This window comes from Mercenaria mercenaria, chromosome 9 (assembly GCF_021730395.1).
Source record: "Mercenaria mercenaria strain notata chromosome 9, MADL_Memer_1, whole genome shotgun sequence".
In the NCBI taxonomy this organism is placed as follows: Eukaryota; Metazoa; Mollusca; class Bivalvia; order Venerida; family Veneridae; genus Mercenaria; species Mercenaria mercenaria.
Genome location: NC_069369.1, coordinates 61,872,348 through 61,893,976, shown reverse-complemented (window position 1 = coordinate 61,893,976; position 21,629 = coordinate 61,872,348). Strand labels below are relative to the sequence as shown.

Here is a 21,629-nt window from a genome sequence, read left to right as displayed (position 1 = left end):
TTCTTCTCTGTCAATGGCAGATCAGAGCTTTGAACATAATCCAAAGATAACCTTTAATTTTTACTGTTGAATTAAGTGATTTTTATAGATCATATTCAGTTTGAAAATAGTCATCTTTCATATATCTAGAACATTAACATTTTAATTTGCATAAAAAGGACCATGTTTATATCAGACTGTTTTTGCTATTAAATGCTGCTTGAAAATTGAATAAAAGGCATTACAGATTTTGTTGATTATTTTATATCAAGAATAAAAAAATATCATACATAAAATTTCTAATATTTTCCACCCAAAGTTTACCATCCCTTCCCCCTCTTGGAGCCAGTTTTCACTAGGCAGTAGTGGTCAGCCTACCGACTCGATTTATTTTTCCTACCAAAGTTACCCTTCCTCTCCTTGACGTCATTTGAAAATCAGGGCAGGGTCCACCTGTACCCAACTCGGTTTCTTTTCCATCCAAAACTTACTTCACCTCTTCTCCTAGACAACCATTTTCAAAATCATGGGAGGTCACCCTAAATCAACCTTTTTCCTGTCCAAGTTACCTCCCCTTTCCATCTTGACGCCCCATTTGAAAAAATTCATGAGATGTCGCCTAACCCACCTTTTAGCCCTCTATAGTTCCTTCTTTCTCCAATATTATTGCCATTGCATTTATTTTATCTTAAGTTTAACCTGCCTTTTCCCATCTAAAAGCCACTTAAAGTTCCCTTCAAGGTTACCACCATTTTGCCATCTTAACGCCATTTGTAAAATGCGAAGGGGGTTGGGGTCACTTCAACCTGTCCATGATATAAGTTACCTCCTACCTATTTTGACGCCACTTCCAAAATTGTTTATTCACAGAGGTTACCCTCCCCTTGCCAATCTCGACGCCATTTTGCAATCATCCAGGTGGAGGGCACGTCTAAACCGATCCCTTTTTTTTCTTTCCATAACAAGGTCACTCCCCTTGCCATCTCGACGCTATTTGCAATTTCGCAGGGGAGGTCACTCTAAGCCGACCATTTTTTTCTTTCCATACAAGGTTACCTCCCTTGCCATCTCGACGCCATTTTGCAATTTCCAGGGGAGTCAACTCTAACCGACCCTTTTTTTTCTTACAAAGTTTCCCTCCCCCTTGCCATCTCGACGCCATTTTGCAATTTCCAGGGGAGTCACGTCTAACCGACCCTTTTTTTTCTTACAATTTACCTCCACCTTCCATCTCGACGCCATTTGCAAATTCCAGGGGAGGTCACTCCAAACCGCCCCCTTTTTTTTATTTCTTACAAGTTTACTTCCCTTGCCATCTCGACCCTATTGTCAATTTCCAGGGGAGGTCACTCTAACGCCCCCTTTTTTTTTCTTACAAGGTTACCTCGCCCTTGCCATCTAGACGCCATTGCAATTTCCACGGAGGTCACTATAACGACCCTCTTTTATTTTTCTTACAAGTATTTCCTTCCCGTTACCATCTCGACGCCATTTGCCAAATTTCCAGGATCACTCTAACCGACCCTTTTTTTTTTCTTACAAGGCTACCTCCCCTTGCAATTCTCGACGCCATTGCAATTTCCAGGGGAGGCACTATAAACCGACCCCATTTTTTTTCTTACAAGTTTCCTTCCCCTTGCCATCTCTCGCGCCATTTTGCCATTTCCAGGGAGGGTCACTCTAACCGGCCATTTTTTTTTTCTTACAAGGTTACCTCCCCCTTGCCATCACGACGCCATTGCCCAATTTCCAGGGGAAGGTCACTCTAACCGACCCTTTTTTTTTCTTACAAGGATACCTCCCGGGCCATCTCGACGCAAATTGCAATTTCCAGGGGAGGACCACTCTTAACCGACGCCTTCTTTTTTTTTTCTACAAGGTTACCTCCCCGCCATCTCCGAACGCCATTTGCAATTTCCAGGGGAGTCACCTACCCGACCATTTTTTATTTTCTTACAAGGTTATACCTCCCCTTGCTATCCTCGACGCCATTTGCAATTTTCAGGGAGGTCACTCTAACTGCACCCTTTTTCATTCTTTTTCCCGTACAAGTTACCTCCCCTTGCCCATCTCGACGCCATTTGCAACTTTTCAGGTCGGTCACTCTAACCGCCCTTCATTATTTTTTTCCTCACAAGGTTACCTCCCCTTGGCATCCTCGACGCCATTTGCAATTTTCAGGGACGTCACTCTAACCGCCCCTTCATTCTTTTTTCCTTACAAGGTTTACCTCCCTTTCTTGCATCTCGGACGCCATTTGCAATTTCCAGGTGAGGTCACTCTAACCGCCCCTTCATTCTTTTTCCTTACAAGGTTACCTCCCCTTGCCATCTTCTGACGTGGGCCAATTTGCAATTTCCAGGGGTGGTCACTCTAACCGAACCCTCATTTTTTTTTCTTACAAGGATACTCCCCTTGCCATCTCGACGTCCATTTCAATTTACCTTCCAGGGAGACCTCTAACCGACCCTTTTTTTTTCATTACAAGTTACCTCCCCATGCCCATCTCGACGCCATAGCAATTTCCAGGGAGGTCACACAACTGACCCATATTTTTTCTTACCAGGTTACCTCCCCTTGCATCTCGACGCCATTTGGCAATTTCCAGGGGAGGTCACTCCTAACCGTCCCTTTATTATTCTTACAAGGTTACCTCCCCTTGCCATCTCGACGGCCATTTGCAATTTCCAGGGGAGATCACTCTAACCGACCCTTTTTTTTTCTTACAATTACCTCCCCATGCCATTCCACGACGCCATTATTGCAATTTCCAGGGCGGTCCACTAACCGACACCTTTTTTTTTTACTTACAAGGTTACCTCCACCTGGCCATCTCGAGACGCCATTTGCAATTTCCATGGAGGGTCACTCGAAAACCGACCCTTTTTTTTTTTCTTACAAGGTTACCTCCCCTTGCATCTCGACGCGCCATTTGCTATTTCCAGCGGAGGTCACTCTAACCGACCCTTTTTTTTTTTCTTACAGAGGGTACCTCCCCTTGCTCATCTCGACGCCATTTGCAATTTCCAGGGTCACTAACCGCACTTTTTCCTTCCAAGGCGTCAAAGGGAGAAGGGGCAATAATCGGATGGGGGAAAAGTTGACAAGTATGACCTCCCCTCCTTATTGCAAGTGTTCTCAAAAGAGGAGGGCGCAATAACTAGATTGGGAAATGAGTGTGTAAGAGTGACTCCCCTTCGTATTGCAAATGGCGTCAAAAGGAGGACAATAACTGGATAGGGAAAAGGGAGTGTGTTAGAGTGACCCTCCCTTTCATACTACAAATGGCGTCAAAGGGTGAAGGGGCAATAACTGGATTGGTAAAGGTGTGTGTAAGTGACCTCCCCTTCGTATTGTAACAAATGTGCGTCGAAGAGAATGACTGGATAGGGAAAAGGAGTGTGAAGAAGACCTTACCTTCATCATACTACAAATGGCGTCCAAAGGGAAGGGGCAATAACGGATTAGGGGAAAAAAGTGACTCCTTCGTATTGGCAAATGCGTCAAAGGGGGAAGGGGCAATAACTAATGTGGTGAAAAGATCTATAAGAGTGACCTCACCTTCGTTTTGCAAATGACTCAAAACGGAAGGGAACAATAACTAAATGTGTGAAAAGATCAGTAAGAGTGACCTCACCTTCGTTTTTGCAAATGTCAAAACGGAAGGTGCAATAACAATGTGGGACACGAGTAAAAGTGACCTCCCCTCCGTATTTCAAATGACGTCAAAGGGGGGACAATTACTGGATTGGGAAAGGAGTGTGTAACTGTGACCTCCCCTTCGTATTGCAAATCGCGTCAACGGGGGGAAAATTACTGGATTGGGAAAGGAGTATGTAAAGAGTGACCTCCCCTTCATATTTGCACATGGCGTCCGAGGGGGAAAAGGGCAATAACTGGATGCGGGAAAGGTGTGTAGGAGTGACCTTCCCTTCGTTTTTTGCAAATGACTCAAAAGGGAAGGGGCCAGTAATCAATGTAGGAATCACGAGTCTGCCGAAAAAGTGACCTCCCCTCCGTATTCAAATGGCGTCCAAAGGGAGAAGGCAATACCTTTGGATAGGGAAAAATCGACAAGTGACCACTATTTTATGGCAAAAGGTGTTAAGGGGATAAATTGAAGACAAAGTACGTGTTGGAATACACCTCAGTTTATTAATGGCGTCAAGGCGCAAAATATCATTGGTGGTTGACAAAAAGGCATATCAAAAAGGATACTCGGGATAAGTATGACCAATTGGAATCTCACCTGCATTTTGCGTACGGTCTGGACGGTAAGAAACTTCCGAACTAAAGGAAAGTCATTTTTGATTTCCCGAAACATCAATAACCAATTGCGAAATGTATGACCTTTTTTATTTTTCCTTAAACTAAAATAATCAACACAACTGTATGGCATTTTATTCATTTTTCAAGCAGAACTTCTAACCATTTTAACGAAATTGTACACATAAATTTGTAATTGCTTAGAAAGTCTTGTTGAGGTTTAAACTAATTAATTTTACATATGTATCTTTTCTATTCAGCATGCAAAGTCAAGCGCGAGGGTAACGTCACGCTATATTTCATGACGTCACATGCCTTATGGTTGGAAAATTAGTTTCAATAGGTCTAAGAGATGGTTAAGATTCTTTTATATTTCTCGTGTATTTTAGTTTTTTTTTGAAAACATCAATAATCTTATAACTGCTTTGGTGCTTTTAAGTATATTTCACGTCCTTACAATTCATATAATTTCGCGTTTAAGTGTAGTTCCGCTCTAGTGAACAACATATTTTGGATTTCTCCTCTGTTCCAAAACTATGCATTTATCATGTTATAATGCTAACGTTATATTACAGTACTCCATTAAAATCCAAGACCTAAAAACCTGAAAGTTTGCCAACAATTTTTACCATCATTATCAAAATATGCTAGTCTTGATATCCCATAAAAGACACAAGTTGCTTAAAAGTCACTTCACCCCCAAAAGGTTAAGGTTAGTCTCAGGTTGAGGTGTTGGTTTTAAAGTTACGCCAACAGTGTGTAAAATTCATGAACAAAAAAGGATGCCAAAAATGGAACTTTTTTAAAAGCAACATGTATGTGATCCAAAGGACTAGAATGCGGATTGAATAAAAATTCCAGTCTTATTATCGTTTATGTTCAGCAGTTACTAGCATAATGGAAATTATATATCATATTTTTGAGGTTTCAAGAAAACAACGATGCATTAATACCTTGACAAAGCCACTGTTTAAATGTGGGAAATCCAAAATATAATTGTCACTTAATGTAACCTCAATTAAACGCAAGAATATGAATAATGTAGAATCGCGATATCATTTTAACTAAAACATAACTACATGTAAAATGTCACTTTGTCACTTTTTTCCAAAATAAAAAATTGCCATAAATGTAGAGTAACATTGCACATAGCGTATGGCGGTTACGTTGGCAGAAAATATCAAATAAAAATAATAATAAAATGCAGTAGAATAAATCGTGTGATACTTTCTAAAAACTTTTCACGTTGTGAACACTAGAATGTTTCTATATCGAGCTTACACTGAAACAAAGAAATGTCCTCTATATGTTTTAAAATATACGAGAGTTTGGACTTTAGCCCCCGTTCCAAAATGTACAATTTGTTAAAAGTAGCTTCTTATACATTAACTAAACTACGCATGTTTATTTTTGAAACTATCCCTGACCAGTTAAAACGCAACTGTTCAAAAGAGCAAAAATTTGAGACACTTTTTGAAAAAGTTAACCAAATCATTTTTTTTTCTTACAAAAATTCGCTGTCCCTGAATATTTTACATTAATGTCAAATGTGCTATTTGTAACAAAAATATCATTTAGAAAAATATCTTGCATAAAATCATGACTGACAACAAACCAAGCTAAAATATTCAGTGTTCAAAAAACAAACAATTTCCTGATTTTTGTTTTAAAATATTTAGGTGGGGGGGGGGGCCTAAAATTAGGAAATATTTGTCAAACTTGTGATAACAATTACATATCTATGCCTCTAAAAATGATAAAATAGAGCTATTAGTTTACCCCCAAACGCTGCTTGATGCAGGGTAAGTCAATGTTGTCATCATTTTTAAACAATCAAGTGTAACCTTGACTTGGGATCTAATAATCTTGGGTTCTATAACAGGTTCCTTCTGATACTTATTACTTAGTTTTTATGAGTGTAAGGAAAATGGTTGCTTATGAGTGTAAGGAAAATGGGGTTACAAGATATGTAGCAGACACAAAGCTATTTGACCTTTGACCTCCTATGTGTCACACTGACCTTTAACCAAGTGGCATATGTTGTGCTTTTCCTATTTCGGCTAGATGGAATTGACAGTTAGTGCTTACTTTATTAGATTAGACAATATGGTGCGATCTCTTCAGAACTTGACCTTTGACCTAATGAACTAGGTTGTGAGTGCTTACATCTATTTACTAATCCTAATTTTATATCAAGAACTGTTGGAAGGAAAGCCCGCGTGATTATTCGGAAATGCTGACCAATATTTATTGTTATAGGATATAAGTAAGCGTGAGTGATGAAACTAAGGCTCTTTTCCATTTGGAGGTAGGGTAGGGGGTAGGAGCAGGTGAATAAGAAGATATAAGAAACAATCTAAGATTTAACCAGCACAATTAAAAAATATGACCCCAGTAACTTTGACCTTTTGGATGCTTGTCCCCTAACAAATAAATGTCTGTGTTTTACCACAATCATTCCTTATGTGAAGTTTGATGTAGTCAAGAAAATATAGTGACTTTGAGAATCATATAAATTTTTTAACTGAAATTAACGGTGACAGTGACCCTGAAGGCAGGGCGAGTACAATAACGAATGCTTGACCTAAATATTCGTTGCAGTTTAGACAATATGGAGCGGACACTAAATTAAAGTTATTTCAACTTTGTCCCCCAAGAATAATACTGACCTTGGGCCTAGTGACTTGGGTTGTGCACAACGAACATTCTTGATAAGGCTAATAAATGAAGCCAGTTTTTTTTAATCTTCCCAGCAGACATGATGGACAGATAGGCGAACGGTCGAACGGGCCTGCTGACATGTGTGACTCCAATATAATCCCATGTACTTTGTACACGAGGGTATAATCATATACATGAGGGTATAATTATATACATGTCAGTTCATATCTAATCTGTTTAACAAGGCTTGTGTCGGGGCTGTGGTGATGCCATGTTTGCTTGTGCCAGGACTGTCGTGGATCTACCATAATTGGGTCTTCCTTCTGCAGATACTTCTTACTTGTGAATCTGAAAACGAAAACAAATAATTAATATACGAAATATTTCAAGATGTAATGTCAAATTAAAAATTGAACATATTTTCAAGCTATACCTTTTACAGAATTCAGGAAATGATGGATTTTAACAAAAACTTTAACCACGAAATCCCAGTCTTCTTAGTACAATAAGGACAATATTTCGGACAAAAGAAATCTGAGACTAAAAAATTGTACAAGGTTTCAAAGTTTCAAAGCTATAGCTCATATAAAAATAAAAATGTGAACCTTAACCAAAAACTTCCAATTTTCGATGAACATAAATTTGATAAAACGCAAGTAAGAGTTTCTAGGCCTACTTTAATACTAACGTAGGATTAACAAGAGCACCGCCTGGCGGATGCAAACGCTCATCTGAATTTTTTTTGTCTCTGTAAAATAGAAATATTGTCCTACCCATGATTTTCAAAAAGGTTCAAAAGGGATCATAATTCTTGCAAAAAGCAGGATGGAATTATGTTTCTTGATGTACAGAGTCAGCTTAATATGATGGTGAACAACAGGTGCAAGTTTCAAAGCAATAGCTTTGATAGTTTAGGAGAAAAGTTTACCTAAACATAAAACTTAACAATAAATCTGATATTTTCTATGTCCAAAAGGGGCCATAACTCTTGCAAAAAAGCAGGACAGGGTTATGTTTCTTGCTGTACAGGGTCAGCTTATGATGGTGAACAAGTGTTGCATGTTTTAAAGCAATAGCTTTGATAGTTTATGAGAAAAGCTGACCTAAACATAAAACTTAACAAAGAAATCTGATTTTCTAAGTCCAAAAGGGGCAATAATTCTTGCAAAAAAGCAGGACAGAGTTATGTTTCTTAATGTATAGGGTAAGCTTATGATGGTGAACAACAGTTGCAAGTTTCAAAGCAATAGCTTTGATAGTTTAGAAGAAAAGATTACCTAAACATAAAACTTAACCAATAAATCTGAGTCATGGCACTTGCAGTGCAGAGTCAGCTTTTAATGGCATATAACTGCTCCAAGTTTTAAAACAAAATCTTTGATCGTTAAGGAGAAACAAGAGCACCGCCTTGCGGGTGCTGACACCGATCAAGTGATGACAATAACTCATCCTTTTTTTTCAAAAATAAGATGAGCTTAAAACCATGTACATAGTTTCAAAGCTGTAATTCTTAAAGCTTACAACAACCAAAACAAAACAAGAGGGCCGAGATGGTCCTAGGTCGCTCATCTTAGAAACATACTATAACAGTATAAACATGTTTGATCTAGTGATTTCGTGGAAACAAATATTCTGGCCACTTTTAATTAAGATTAGACTAAAAATGTGGTCTCTCGAGTTCAAACATGTTTAGATATGACCTAGTGACCTAGTTTTTGATCCCAGAGACTCATATTTAAACTTGACCTAGACTTTAACAAGGCAATCATTCTGACCAAATTTCAGGAAGATCAACTGAAAAATACAGTCCCAATCGCATACACAAGGTTTTTCTTTGATTTGACCTATGACCTAATTTTTGACCCCAGATGACCCATATTCAAACTCGACCTAGATTTCATTAAGGCAATCATTCTGACATAATTTCATGAAGATCATTTGAAAAATACAGCCTCTATTGCATACACAAGGTTTTTCTTTGATTTGACCTAGTGCCCTAGTGTTCAATCCAAGATGGCCCATATTCAAACTCGATCTATATTTTATCAATACAACCATTCCCACCAAATTTCATGAAGATCAATTGAAAAATACATCTTTTATCGCATACACAAGGTTTTTCTTTGATTTGATCTTGTGACCTAGTTTTTTACCCCAGATAACCCATATTTAAATTTGATCTAGATTTTATCAAAACAATATTCCGACCACATTTCATGAAGATCAGTTTGAAAATACAGCCTCTATCACATACACAAGTTTTTTCTTTGATTTGACCTAGTGACCTAGCTTTTGAACCCAGATAACCCATTTTCAAACTTGGCCTAGATTTTATCAAGGTTATCATTCTGACAAAATTTCATGAAGATCGGTTGAAAATTACAGCTTCTATCGCATACACAATATAAATGTTGACAGGCAGACGACGGACGCCGGACATCGAGCGGTCACTAAAACTCACCTGAGCAGCTAAAAAAATCTTTATAAAGCTGACGACCAATTGGTACATATATTTTTAAATCAGACGAGCTAAAATATGTTAAGACCACCGCATACTGTTCTACTGACCGCGTCTGTTAGTGTTTAACTCCAGGCAATATGCAAGAAAAATATGGTTCTTGAGCCTTTTTACTTGAATTGCCTATTAACGACGGAAAAATGTATGAAATTTCAAAGTATTCAAGAAAAGTGGACCTAACAAAAAGTAACCAAATGTGTTGAATAAATATTCATCAGAATTGTTTTATTGTCACTTTTTGGGACAACTGTTCGGCCCAGGGCCTTTATCAAGACTCACCAAGCCCCAAAAAACTACAGCTATCACTAAAGGTGATGAATGTACGCCCCGCATGCACTGACACAGTACATTGCAATTTGACGCACACAAGATTGCATAATTACGTGGACTGTATGTATATAGACTGTATGTATACAGTAAAGTAACAAAAAACAAAGTCCCATAACTATGCAGAATATTTATCTAAAAGAAAGTAACATGCACCATGCACAACTAGGGTTGGTACTGATCACTTGTGTGAAGTTTCATTAAATTGTGTGTAAGGGTTTGGTAGATTAGGCATGCACAAGATTGCATATGCAGACTGTATGTACATAGTATGTTAACAAGAAACAAAGTCCCATAACTCTGCAATTTTTGTCGCTGAAAGAACCTAACATGCCCCATGCACAACTACTGTTGATACTGATCACTTGTGTGAAGTTTCATTAAATTGTGTCAAGGGGATGAGGAGAGATGGTGCGCACAAGATTGTGTCTATGTATATAGTACAGTAACAAAAAAACAAAGTCCCATAACTCTGCAATTTTTGTCGCTGAAAGAACCTAACATGCCCCATGCACAACTACAGTTGTAACTGATCACTTGTGTGAAGTTTCATTAAATTGTGTCAAGGGGATCAGGAGAGATGGTGCGCACAAGATTGTGTCTATGTATATAGTATAGTAACAAAAAACAAAGTCCCATAACTCTGCATTTTTTTTTTCTGAAAGAACCTAACATGCCCCATGCACAACTACTGTTGGTACTGATCACTTGTGTGAAGTTTCATTAAATTCTGTCAAGGGGATCAGGAGAGATGATGCGCACAAGATTGTGTCTATGTATATAGTATAGTAACAAAAAAAACAAAGTCCCATAACTCTGCAAATTTTTTTTCTAAAAGAACTTAACATGCCCCATGCACAACTACTGTTGGTACTGATCACTTGTGTGAAGTTTCATTAAATTCTGTCAAGGGGATAAGGAGAGATGGAGCGCACAAGATTGCGTCTACGGACAGACGGACAGACAGACAGACAACCTGAAACCAGTATACTCCCCCTTACAACTTTGTTGTCGGGGGGTACAATAACCATGAATGTCAATTTTCTAAGTTAAAAATGGCCATGATTCTGATAAAATGCATGAAAAATGTAAGATTGTTGACCTAAGTACTAATCTTATGAAAATAAATAAGGGCATAAAGCTCCGATAGTATACAAGATAGGTTAACCTAAACAACAAGAGCTGTCCGTAAAACAGCCAATACTAGACTATTCGAATTATTGTCCCAGAAGCAGGAAATGTTACCCTAAATGTAAAAATATCTATAGAGTTTCAATCCAGTATCTCCATTAGTTTTGGAGATAGTAACTTGCATGCAAAACTTTAACCAGAACTTTTATGTTCAAAAGTGGACATAATTTGACCAAAATGCATGTCGGAGTTATGGGACTTGATGCAATCAACTAGTTTTATAACCCCGAAGGTACATGTGAAGTTTCAATTTATTCTGCAGATAGAAATTGCACGCAAAACCTTAACCAGAATTTTCCAAGTCTAAACGGGGGCATAATGTTATGGGACTTGACCCAGTAAGGTTGGTAATTGATCTAGAAAAATAAAAAATAAGTTTCAAATATATATGCGTTTAAGTAATAGTTGTATGTACTTGCACGCAAAACTTTAACCAGGATTTTGTAAGTCCAAAAGGGGGCACAATTTGGACAAAATGCAGGTCAGAGTTATGGACCTTAATGCAATCAGCTAGTTTTACAACCCCGAAGACACATGTGAAGTTTCAATTCAATATCTGCATTAGTTTGGAGATAGTAACTTACATGCAAAACTTTAACCAGGATTTTCTAAGTCCAAATGGGGCATTATTTGCGCAAAATGACATCAGAGTTATAGAACTTGACCCAGTGAGTTTGGTAATTGACCTAGAAAAAGAAAAATAAGTTTCAAAGCTATATGCCTTTAAATGATAGCTGTATGAACTTGCATGCAAAACTTTAACCAAGGTGTGACGCCGACGCCGACGCTAGGGTGAGTAGAATAGCTAGACTATTCTTCGAATAGTTGAGCTAAAAACTGACCAAGAAATTCCTATTTTCTAAGTACATAAAGCGTCATAATTCTGACAAAGTGCATGCGAAAGTTATTGTTCCTGGCAAAGTTATACATCTCATGATGTTAACAAGTGTGCATAGTTTGTTCGAGAAAAATTTGGGCCTAAACAAAAATCTTTACCAACGCCGACGCCGACGATCAAGTGATGACAATACCCAACATGAGAGATAACACTACTAAACAACTTAAATTCTTAAACATCAAAAAGTACTAGGCGTATAAGGAAACGATTTAGAATCAAAGGTAAAGTTTCATAAAAATAAAAATATCTTGAAAAGTGTACGTGTGTTTAGGTTTCATCATCAGTTTCATAAAATGTGTGTTGACCCTACGGGTGCCATCGCTCGTCTTCAAGTGCTGGACAGTATGTAAACAAAACAAAAAATACAGTTTAGAATTTCCAAGTAAAACAGGGCGATAATTTTAATAAAATGCACATCATCAGAGTTATGGTTCTTGGCCTACACTGTCAACTAATGATGATAAATAAGTGTGCAAAGTTTAAACGCGTTTTTGAGAAAAGGTGGACCTGAACAAAAAATTTAACCAACGCCGACACCGACAAACAAGTGACAATACCTCGTAGATTTTCTTTTTTCAAAAACCAGTCGAGCTAAAAAATGGCATATTTATTTCCTCAAAATATAAGAAAGAGCTAGGAAATATTATGTCATTCCGTTGGTATTACCACGGAAAATAAGTGTGTGAAGTTTCATATAGTTGAGATGTGTAGTTACTCAGCAAACTCGCCGACAAACGCAATTTGAACTTACTTCTATAAGTTTAAGTTATTTCATCAGAAAATGACAGTAAGATATATGAAACCGAGATCACGAACTTGTTACTATTATGGGGAAGGAATGTAAACAAGAGCTATCACAGGAGACAGCGCGCTCGATGATGGATGATGAAACTGGGCACATCTGAGGAAGCTGGAGCTGTCACTAGAGAGTTTAATGTGGTTGAAAATAATGGACAATAGCTTGATTCTGTGTCAAAATCAATAAGAGAGATAAGGATTAAGTGTATCAAAACATTAAATAAGTATAATTTTAAGCAAAAAGGGGGCATAATTCATGAAATATTGGTGCAATAATAATGCACCTTGTGTCATATGATGTGGGTGATGCTTTGGAACAACTACATGTATTTCAAGTTTGAATCAACTGAGACATAGTGAAAGTGCATGAAAACTAACCTGAAATCCTAAGTAAAAGGTGTGTGTGTGTGTGTGTGGTGGTGAGGGGGGGGGGGGGGGGGGGGGGGGGGGGGGGGGGGGTAGTGAATATGGGGCAAGGATTTGGGCTTGTGTCATAAAGATGTAAGTGTGATTTGTATGTGTGTGCAACTATTTCAGTTTGAATCATATCCATTTAGTAATAACTGCGACAGAGCGAAAGTGCATCAAAACTTTAACCTAAAATTCTAATTAAAAAGGGGGATAACTCTTTAAATATTGGTGCGAGAGTTATTACTCTTGTGTCATATGATGTGGGTGATGATGAAAAATGAATATTGTAAGTTTGCAACAAATCCATCAAGTAATTACAGAGACAAAGAGAAAGTACATCAAAACTTTACCCGAAGTGCGTACGCGGAAAGACGCCGACGCCGGTTCGAGTAGAACAGCTCTCCATACTTTGTATAGTCCAGCTAAAAATTCATTCAGTTGGTTCATTAGGTAATAACAGATATTAGCTTGTTTAGAAATATTGATAATATGTCTGACGTATAGGACAATCTCCCCGACCTTACGTAACAGCGGTTTTAGAAGGGGAAATTAATCATGAAAGACTGAGTTATACGAATTATTGTACATGCTGTTGATAATGTGAAATAACATTTTAAAGTTTAAATCAAGTCCAATGATTTATAGGAATGATGCACATGTCCCTTCAAAACGTTTGACAGAATGAGATTAGTGTCCGAAAACGGGACATAACTCTCGAAACCCGGATTGCAATTAGAATTCCGATAATATGCACTAAAAACACTTCATGTTGATGATATATTCTAAGTTTCATTTGAATTGGTACACAAGGTACGGCTGTAATTGTAATACATTTATTGCGAAATCCAAAGAAATCTGCTTTTCTAAGTCCAAAAGGGGCCATAATTCTTGCAAAAGGAAAATGGAATTATTTTTCTTGCTGTATAGTGTCAACTTTTGATGGTAAACAAGTGTTGCAAGTTTTAATGCAATAGCTTTGATAGTTTAGGAGAAAAGCTGACCTAAACATAAAACTTCAAGAAACAATTATTGATAATGTGTGCGTGTCTACTTCGTGTTGATGTTTAGTGATCTTGATTTGAGATGGTACACATGATACAGGTGTACTTGTCATATTGTCAATTCTAAAACATTTCATTCGAATTGAAAGGAAACTGTAAAAGGGGTTGAGTACACAAGACAGTGTGACGGCTGGATGCAAGGACGGAAGGGCATTACAAACTCCTAATGCACCCCGGGTCTTCAACACTGAGCGCAGAAAAAAACACGAGCTTAAAACTTTAAACTAAATTGGACATAATTCATGAGAGATTGACACTAGAGTTATGGACCTTGTGTCATATGCTGCGGATGCTGAAGATCCACTTTTAGGTTTGAAGAAAACCCGTTGGGTAAAACAGAGATAAAGCGAACGTACATTAAATAGCTGACGCCGACGCAAGGGTGAGTAGGATAGCTCTCTACATAATTCGCGATGTCGAGCTGAATAAAAACGGTTGCAGATTATATGGCATAAAATTATAATAAATTAGACATTGTTTTTCACGGAAACGTATGTCTCCCACCATTTGCCACACAGAAATTGCAAAATGCCACAACTTAAGGCCATAGTTCCAGGGGAAAATTGCTGAACCATAACATTCCAACGATGAACACAACTTAGCTTGGCCATGGTAAATCGTGTGAAGTCTGGTGGAATTCCAACCAGTGGTATAGAAAAAGTAGCGCTGATCATAGGATTTGTCAAATCAATGGTCATGACTCCACTGAAAACCATTTAACCACAACATGACGATAATATGCAAGACTACGCTTCACACTGATCACTCGTAAAGTTTGGTGAAATTCAGCCTAACTGTATACAGCAAGAAGTGTAAAACACTGTAAAATATGACAAATAAAGGATCATAACTCTGCTGAAAATCACTAAATCAGAACATGTCCAAAATATGCATAATTGGTACTTAATTCGCTTGTACGGTTTGGTGGAAATCCGCCAAATCAAAAAAGAGAAGTGGCTAAAACATCAAAACAATTGGCGAATCAAGGGTCATAATTCCACAAGAAATCATCGGACCAAAAACTGCCGATGATATGCACAATTAGGCCACGCAATGATCGCTCTTGCTAAATTTGGTGTAAATCCATTCAGCGGTGTCGAAAGAGTTGCGTGGACAAACTTGGTGACAGACGGACGGACATATAGACGGACGGACGGACAGCACTAAAACAATATGTCTCTCCACTACATATTGGAGGCTATAACTGCTTACAGACTGAGTCAAATATCAACCAAAAATTCTGAAAGGTATTACCTGGCTTACATCGGACTGTCAGCTGTTGGAAACATTAAAGACAAGACGGTATGGTGATATTTGTTTTCTGTCATTGCTTCCTTTCCTGTGTCTTTTCCTGTGTCTTTCAATAATGGCAACACTGTCTCCTTGCCCATTTAGATCTGAAATAAATCATACTTTATTGGCCTGATGCTACAATAGCCAGTAATTCCATGAAAATCAATGAAAATATGCAGAGTAGCTCGAGGTCATTGAATTCTTTCTCTTCAAGGTTTGCTGTAGGTTTGTGGTCAATATCTAAACATAATGACTTGGACAATTATCAAGGAATTTATGGTTATATAACTTGTTTATACAAATTGAAATGCTTCTTTTGGAAAGGCCTCCTAGTTTTATTAGTCTTGATGTCTAACTTTGTGCGTTTTATCTTTATTGTTTTAGCCTTTCTGTAACAACGCTTTCCTTATTTTCTCTTTACATATAATATATTATATGCATGTTATACGACTGTATGTCATTGAGGGCGATACTATGAACGTTTTAAAGTTTCAAAATATCTTGATTTGTTTTGAATTAATCGTAAAAAAACGATTTTGATAGGATGTTTTCCCTTGTAAATTTCAGTCATTTTGGACACTAAAAATATCTAAAATTTCAATTCTGAAATTGATTGTTGAAAATGACTGTTTCTGGATATTTAAATGAGCATAAAGATATATTACCGTTTAAATCATTAGCAAAAATTTCGAAAAACAAGCATGCATGCCTCGAGCATAATCATGCGTGTTATCTCTAGAGAGTGGAAAACTATGTATTACAAATGCAGAATTTCTAAAGTGCCTTTAAAACCATGCAAACAAAACGGACAATGGATTTGTGTAAATTTGCAAAGGTTAAATAATTGTTGTCTGTATTTGTCGAACGATGTCAACATCATCGCTATAACACATGCCGTCTAAAATGTTTGATGGAATAGTACTAAATTAAAGATTGGACAAATCTCCAGAAACATTCGAGTTGGGCAACTCCAGAAAACAAGAGCTGTCTGATGACAGCGCGCTCGACTATTCGAAGAATTGATTGAAGAATGGGGTCAAAATATTTCCACGGATATTCAGACAAAAGAAATAAATAGATTAGACAAACAATGTTCCTGTATTACTTTGATTTCGATAAGTCTTGCACTAAATGGCAATATATGAGCCAATTTCAAAGTCCAAAAAGGGCCATAATTAGGTCAAAATAGTTATGTACTCTTGCCTACAGATGGAAATCATAATGATAAACAAGTGTTCAAAGTTTAAAAGCCATATGTCAAATAGTTTTGACAAAACATGGACTTGTATGAAAACAGAACCAATTTCAAAGTCCAAAAAGGGCCATAATTCAGCCAAAATAGATGACAGAGTTATGTTCTCTTTCCTACAGATAGAGACTATTATACTAAACAAGTGATAAAAGTTTCAAAGCCATATGTCAAACACTTTACAAAAAATATGAACTGGTACGAAAAACATAACCAAGATTTCTACGTCAAAAGGGGCCATAATTCAGCCAAAATCCTTGATGGAGTTATGTACTCTTGCCTATAACTGGACATGGCGATGGTAAACAGGTGTTGAAAGTTTCAAAGCTTTATCTCAAAAGACTTTGTCAAACTATGAACTGGTACGAAATATTAACCCAGATTTCTAAGTCAAAAAGGGCCATATTTCAGCCAAAATCCTTGATGGAGTTATGTGCTCTTGCCTATAACTGGACATGGTGGTGGTAAACAAGTGTTGAAAGTTTCAAAGCTTTATCTCAAAAGACTTTGTCAAAATATGAACTGGTACGAAAAACTTAACCATGATTTCTAAGTCAAAAGGGGCCATAATTCAGCCAAAATCCTTGATGGAGTTATGTGCTCTTGCCTATAACTGGCCATGATGATGGTAAACAAGTGTTGAAAGTTTTAAAGCTTTATCTCAAAAGACTTTGTCAAAATGTGGACTGGTACGAAAAACTTAACCCAAGGTGTGACGCCGACGCCGACGCCGTGGTGAGTAGGATAGCTCTACTTATTCTTCGAATAGTCGAGCTAAAAATGCGCTTGTGTACTTGAAGTTGATGATGTTTACTAAAAATTCCACAGAATGTTATGCTGTAGTTGTGATATTTTCAAAGTCCGTAAAAAGAGACATTACTCCAGAAGAACAAGAAGCTGCGTTCAATAAACGCTTTATGCCCCCTGTGGCATTCTTGTCGTTAGCTTTTGCACCTAAGTCCAAAACGAGGTCAAGGTCAAGGTCAAACTGAGGTCAGGTGATGTTTTGAAGATGAGGAATGGTCACAGTTTATATCTGTATTAGTATCAATTAATTCTTGTAATGGGTATTGATGCTAGACGAAACGGTCCCATTTGGTTAACCAAGAGACTACCAATATAAAGCAACCTAAGTCCAAAATCAGGTCGAGGTCAGGTGATGTTTGAAGATGCGGAATGGTCACAGGTTACATCTGCATTGGTATCAAGTCATTCCTGTAAGGGATATTGATGCTACATGAAACGGTCCCATTTGGTTAACCTCGTACAGACGGACGGACGAACGAAAGGACGAACGAACGGACGGACAGGACAATCACTATATGCCTCCCGCATCAGTAGATGCTGGGGGCATAAAAATCGTTCATCAAAAATCTGATAATATACACATATCCACTTTATCTTTATTTCATTTGAACTGTGCAAACTATAAGTAAAATGACTACACTATGTTCTTATATATTGATAATGTTTCAAAGTCCGAAAATGGCAATTTCGTCAAAAGAATCGGACATAAAACTCCCGACAGATTTCATTTTTATTGAAGAGAAACTGTAGGAGTTGAGCACAGAAGAAATATGACTGACAGACTTACTGACGGACGAACAGACAAACGGAAAGACGGACGGAAAGTTTAAATATGTATGTCTCGCGGGTCTTTGACGCCGTTGATAAAACTATTCTTAACCAGTACTCGCATCTCATCAGCATATGAGACCGAAGTCAATTTTCTCTCTCATCAAGATTCGAATCGGCGACTCCAGACAACAGGTCAAATGCTCAACCATGATAACCACGTTTGCCATTTGTGTAAGCACATGTGTAGTTCACGAATTTATGTGGCAAACATATACAATATGTATTTGCGAGAAGAATTGTTTGCCACAATACCATGTTTTTGAAACTATTTTAAACAGCTGCAGACAGCGCAATTCTAACAGAACATACATATGATCTAATATTTCTCTTTACCTGAACGAAGTCTTCGTCCGAGGGGGTTTCTCTGTTGTGTACGAGGTGTTGAACAGCTGTCTACCATCAACAAGACGGGACAAATACAGAAGGAAGTTCCACCAAGGCTTGAATTCCACTATAACCATGCACTATCTTGCCTATCGAAAAGTGATGGAAATTAATATCTTACATTTACAACTTTTTATTGCACTATATGAAATGACAGTAAATGACACTAATATCCTCAAGAAGCAGTTCATAAATTGCCAAAAAGTGCACAAACAGAGCACGCTCGTCAGTTGTTGTTTTTGTTATTTCCGCAACAAACGGCTTATAAATTTAAATCGCCTTTGATTTGTACGTTAAACAATCCAATATCAGTGTATATAACGTTGACAAACTAGAAAATGCTTTTGTAAAAAAGCGCATGTCTCCCCCAATGCAAAGTCCTATAGGCAAGAAGTCAAAAGGGGTCAGAAACGAAAGTCAAAGAGACACTGATGGTTGGCTGCAATAGGGATCATCTACTTGGCATGTCCAGTCATCCCGCTAAATTTCAACACTCGTGGCCTAGTGGTTCTCAAGTCACTGTTCAGGCTCCTGTGACCTTGACCTTTGATCAAGTGACCTCAAAATAAATAGGGGTCATCTACTCTGCATGTCCAATCATCCTGTTAAGTTTCAATATTGTAGGTCAAGTGGTTTTCAAGTTATTTCCAAAAAATGATTTTACATGAACAGGCCACTGTGACCTTGAACTTTAATAGACTGACCCCAAAATCAATAGGGGTCATCTACTCTGCATGTTCAATCATCCTATGAAGTTTCAACAGTCTGGGTCAAGTGGTTCTCAAGTTATTGATCGGAACTGGCTATCAATGTTCAGGCCCCTGTGACCTTGACCTTTAACAGAGTGACCCCAAAAACAATAAGGGTCATTTACTCTGCATTAACAATCATCCTATGAAGTTTCAACATTCTGGGTCAAGTGGTTCTCAAGTTATTGAATGGAAATGGTTTTCCATGTTCAGGCCCCTGTGGCCTTGACCTTTAACAGAGTGACCCTGAAATCGTTAGAGTTCATCTACTCTGCATGACCAATCATCCTATGAAGTTTCATCATTCTGGGTCAAGTGGTTCTCAAGTTAATGACCGGAAATGGTTTTCAATGTTCGGGCCCCTGTGACCTTGACCTTTCACAGAGTGACCCAAAAATCGTTAGGGGTCATCTACTCTTATGACCAATCATCCTATTAAGTTTCAACATTCTGGGTCAAGTGGTTCTCAAGTTACTGACCGGAAATGGTTTTCAATGTTCAGGCCCCTGTGACCTTGACCTTTGATGGAGTGACCCCAAAATCGATAGGGGTCATCTACTCTTCATGATCAATCATCCTATTAAGTTTCAACATTCTGGGTCAAGTGGTTCTCTAGTTATTGATCAGAAATGGTTTTCAATGTTCAGGCCCCTGTGACCTTGACCTTTGACGGAGTGACCCCAAAATCAATAGAGGTCATCTACTCTTCATGACCAATCATCCTATGAAGTTTCAACATTCTGGGTCAAGTGGTTCTCTAGTTATTGATCGGAAATGGTTTTCAATGTTCAGGCCCCTGTGACCTTGACCTTGGACGGAGTGACCCCAAAATCGATAGGGGTCATCTACTCTTCATGACCAATCATCCTATGAAGTTTCAATATTCTGGGTCAAGTGGTTCTCTAGTTATTGATCGGAAATGGTTTTCAATGTTCAGGCCCCTGTGACCTTGACCTTTGATGGAGTGACCCCAAAAACAATAGGAGTCGTCTACTCCAGCAGCCCTACAACCTTATGAAGTTTGAAGGTTCTAGGTCAAATGGTTCTCCAGTTATTGCTCGGAAATGAAGTGTGACGTACGGACGGACGGACGGACGGACGGACAGACGGACGGACGGACAGGGCAAAAACAATATGTCTCCTGGGGGAGACATAATAAGTTTCAATATATGTCTTATTAAAGGTTACTCCAGCCTTAAGTCTTTCGCTACTTGAGTCGTCTAATATAAAGAACATGTGTCGTCTGCTAGAAGCAACACTAATTGTCATGTTATGAATCTTCTTATATCACATGGATATTATTCTTAACTGCAGTTACCGAAATCATTAGTTTGTAAATTAAAATAATTACCACTCAATATTACGTTACTTTATAAATCTCTTAGGAAAAAATCAAATAAAGTTCTTGTCACAAAACCAGTTGTCTATACCAACAGTAGCTTTCGGTGTGCTTGTCATATTTACGTTGTTTCAAAACAATCGACAGAATTCAGTTCTCTAACAACCGCATGATTAGGTCAGCAACAAAAAGGTATCTGTCGCCCATTTATACAAACTGACTACAACTCGCGCCGCATAAATTATAATTCTTGTGTAATTTAGTAGCTTACCTTGTTGATAACGGCTGATTACCATGTTAACGCAAGGGTTCGATAGGGTTTCAATGCACATCTGGTGACCGCCTTCGTTAGGGTACCAGCAAGGTAGTTCTACTGCCACAATTGTTCCACCAACTAACATTTTTTTCCTATTGATACAATAAAGTAAATAGCCACATTGTTTTTTTTCTTGGGTTTCTCACCAATACTTATTTACATCAAAGTCACGTATGGAAAGCTGGGCATTTTTTCAACTTTCTTAAAAAATGAAAAGACACTTTTATCCTGTTTACTCTTTACTGAATAAAATTTAAAGTTCGTATAAATATGTTACAATTTGTAAAACCGCGTCTGAAATTCACATAGCGGTGATCACGAATTCGAACCCCGTCTCAAGCTAATATTGTCGCAAACCTTTGCCTGATTTAGACCACATCACTACAGTGAGCCAAATAAAGTTGTGTTGACATAGAATTACACTAAACATGAAAATCTTCGAAATTATACATCTACAAGTTAATGTAGTGTAACCACATTGAATTCTGTCATTCCCTAATCTGACTTGTATCCAAAATGCGTGATAGATATAGTAAGTCCTTACGTGTATA

The 21,629-nt window shown here is 37.9% G+C and overlaps 1 protein-coding gene and 1 long non-coding RNA gene across 2 annotated transcripts in view; both read right to left on the bottom strand.

The window, feature by feature from the left end:
- Positions 1–21,629, bottom strand: part of LOC123547265 (sulfotransferase 1B1-like) — a 134,965-nt gene that overhangs the window by 35,060 nt on the left and 78,276 nt on the right. The window lies entirely within an intron of this gene.
- On the bottom strand, positions 6,187–21,168 carry LOC128559547 (uncharacterized). The gene is made up of 4 exons (XR_008372452.1): positions 21,034–21,168; positions 18,624–18,763; positions 15,365–15,507; positions 6,187–7,254 (listed from the first exon to the last, which is right to left on the bottom strand). It is a non-coding gene; the product is annotated as an uncharacterized LOC128559547 (long non-coding RNA).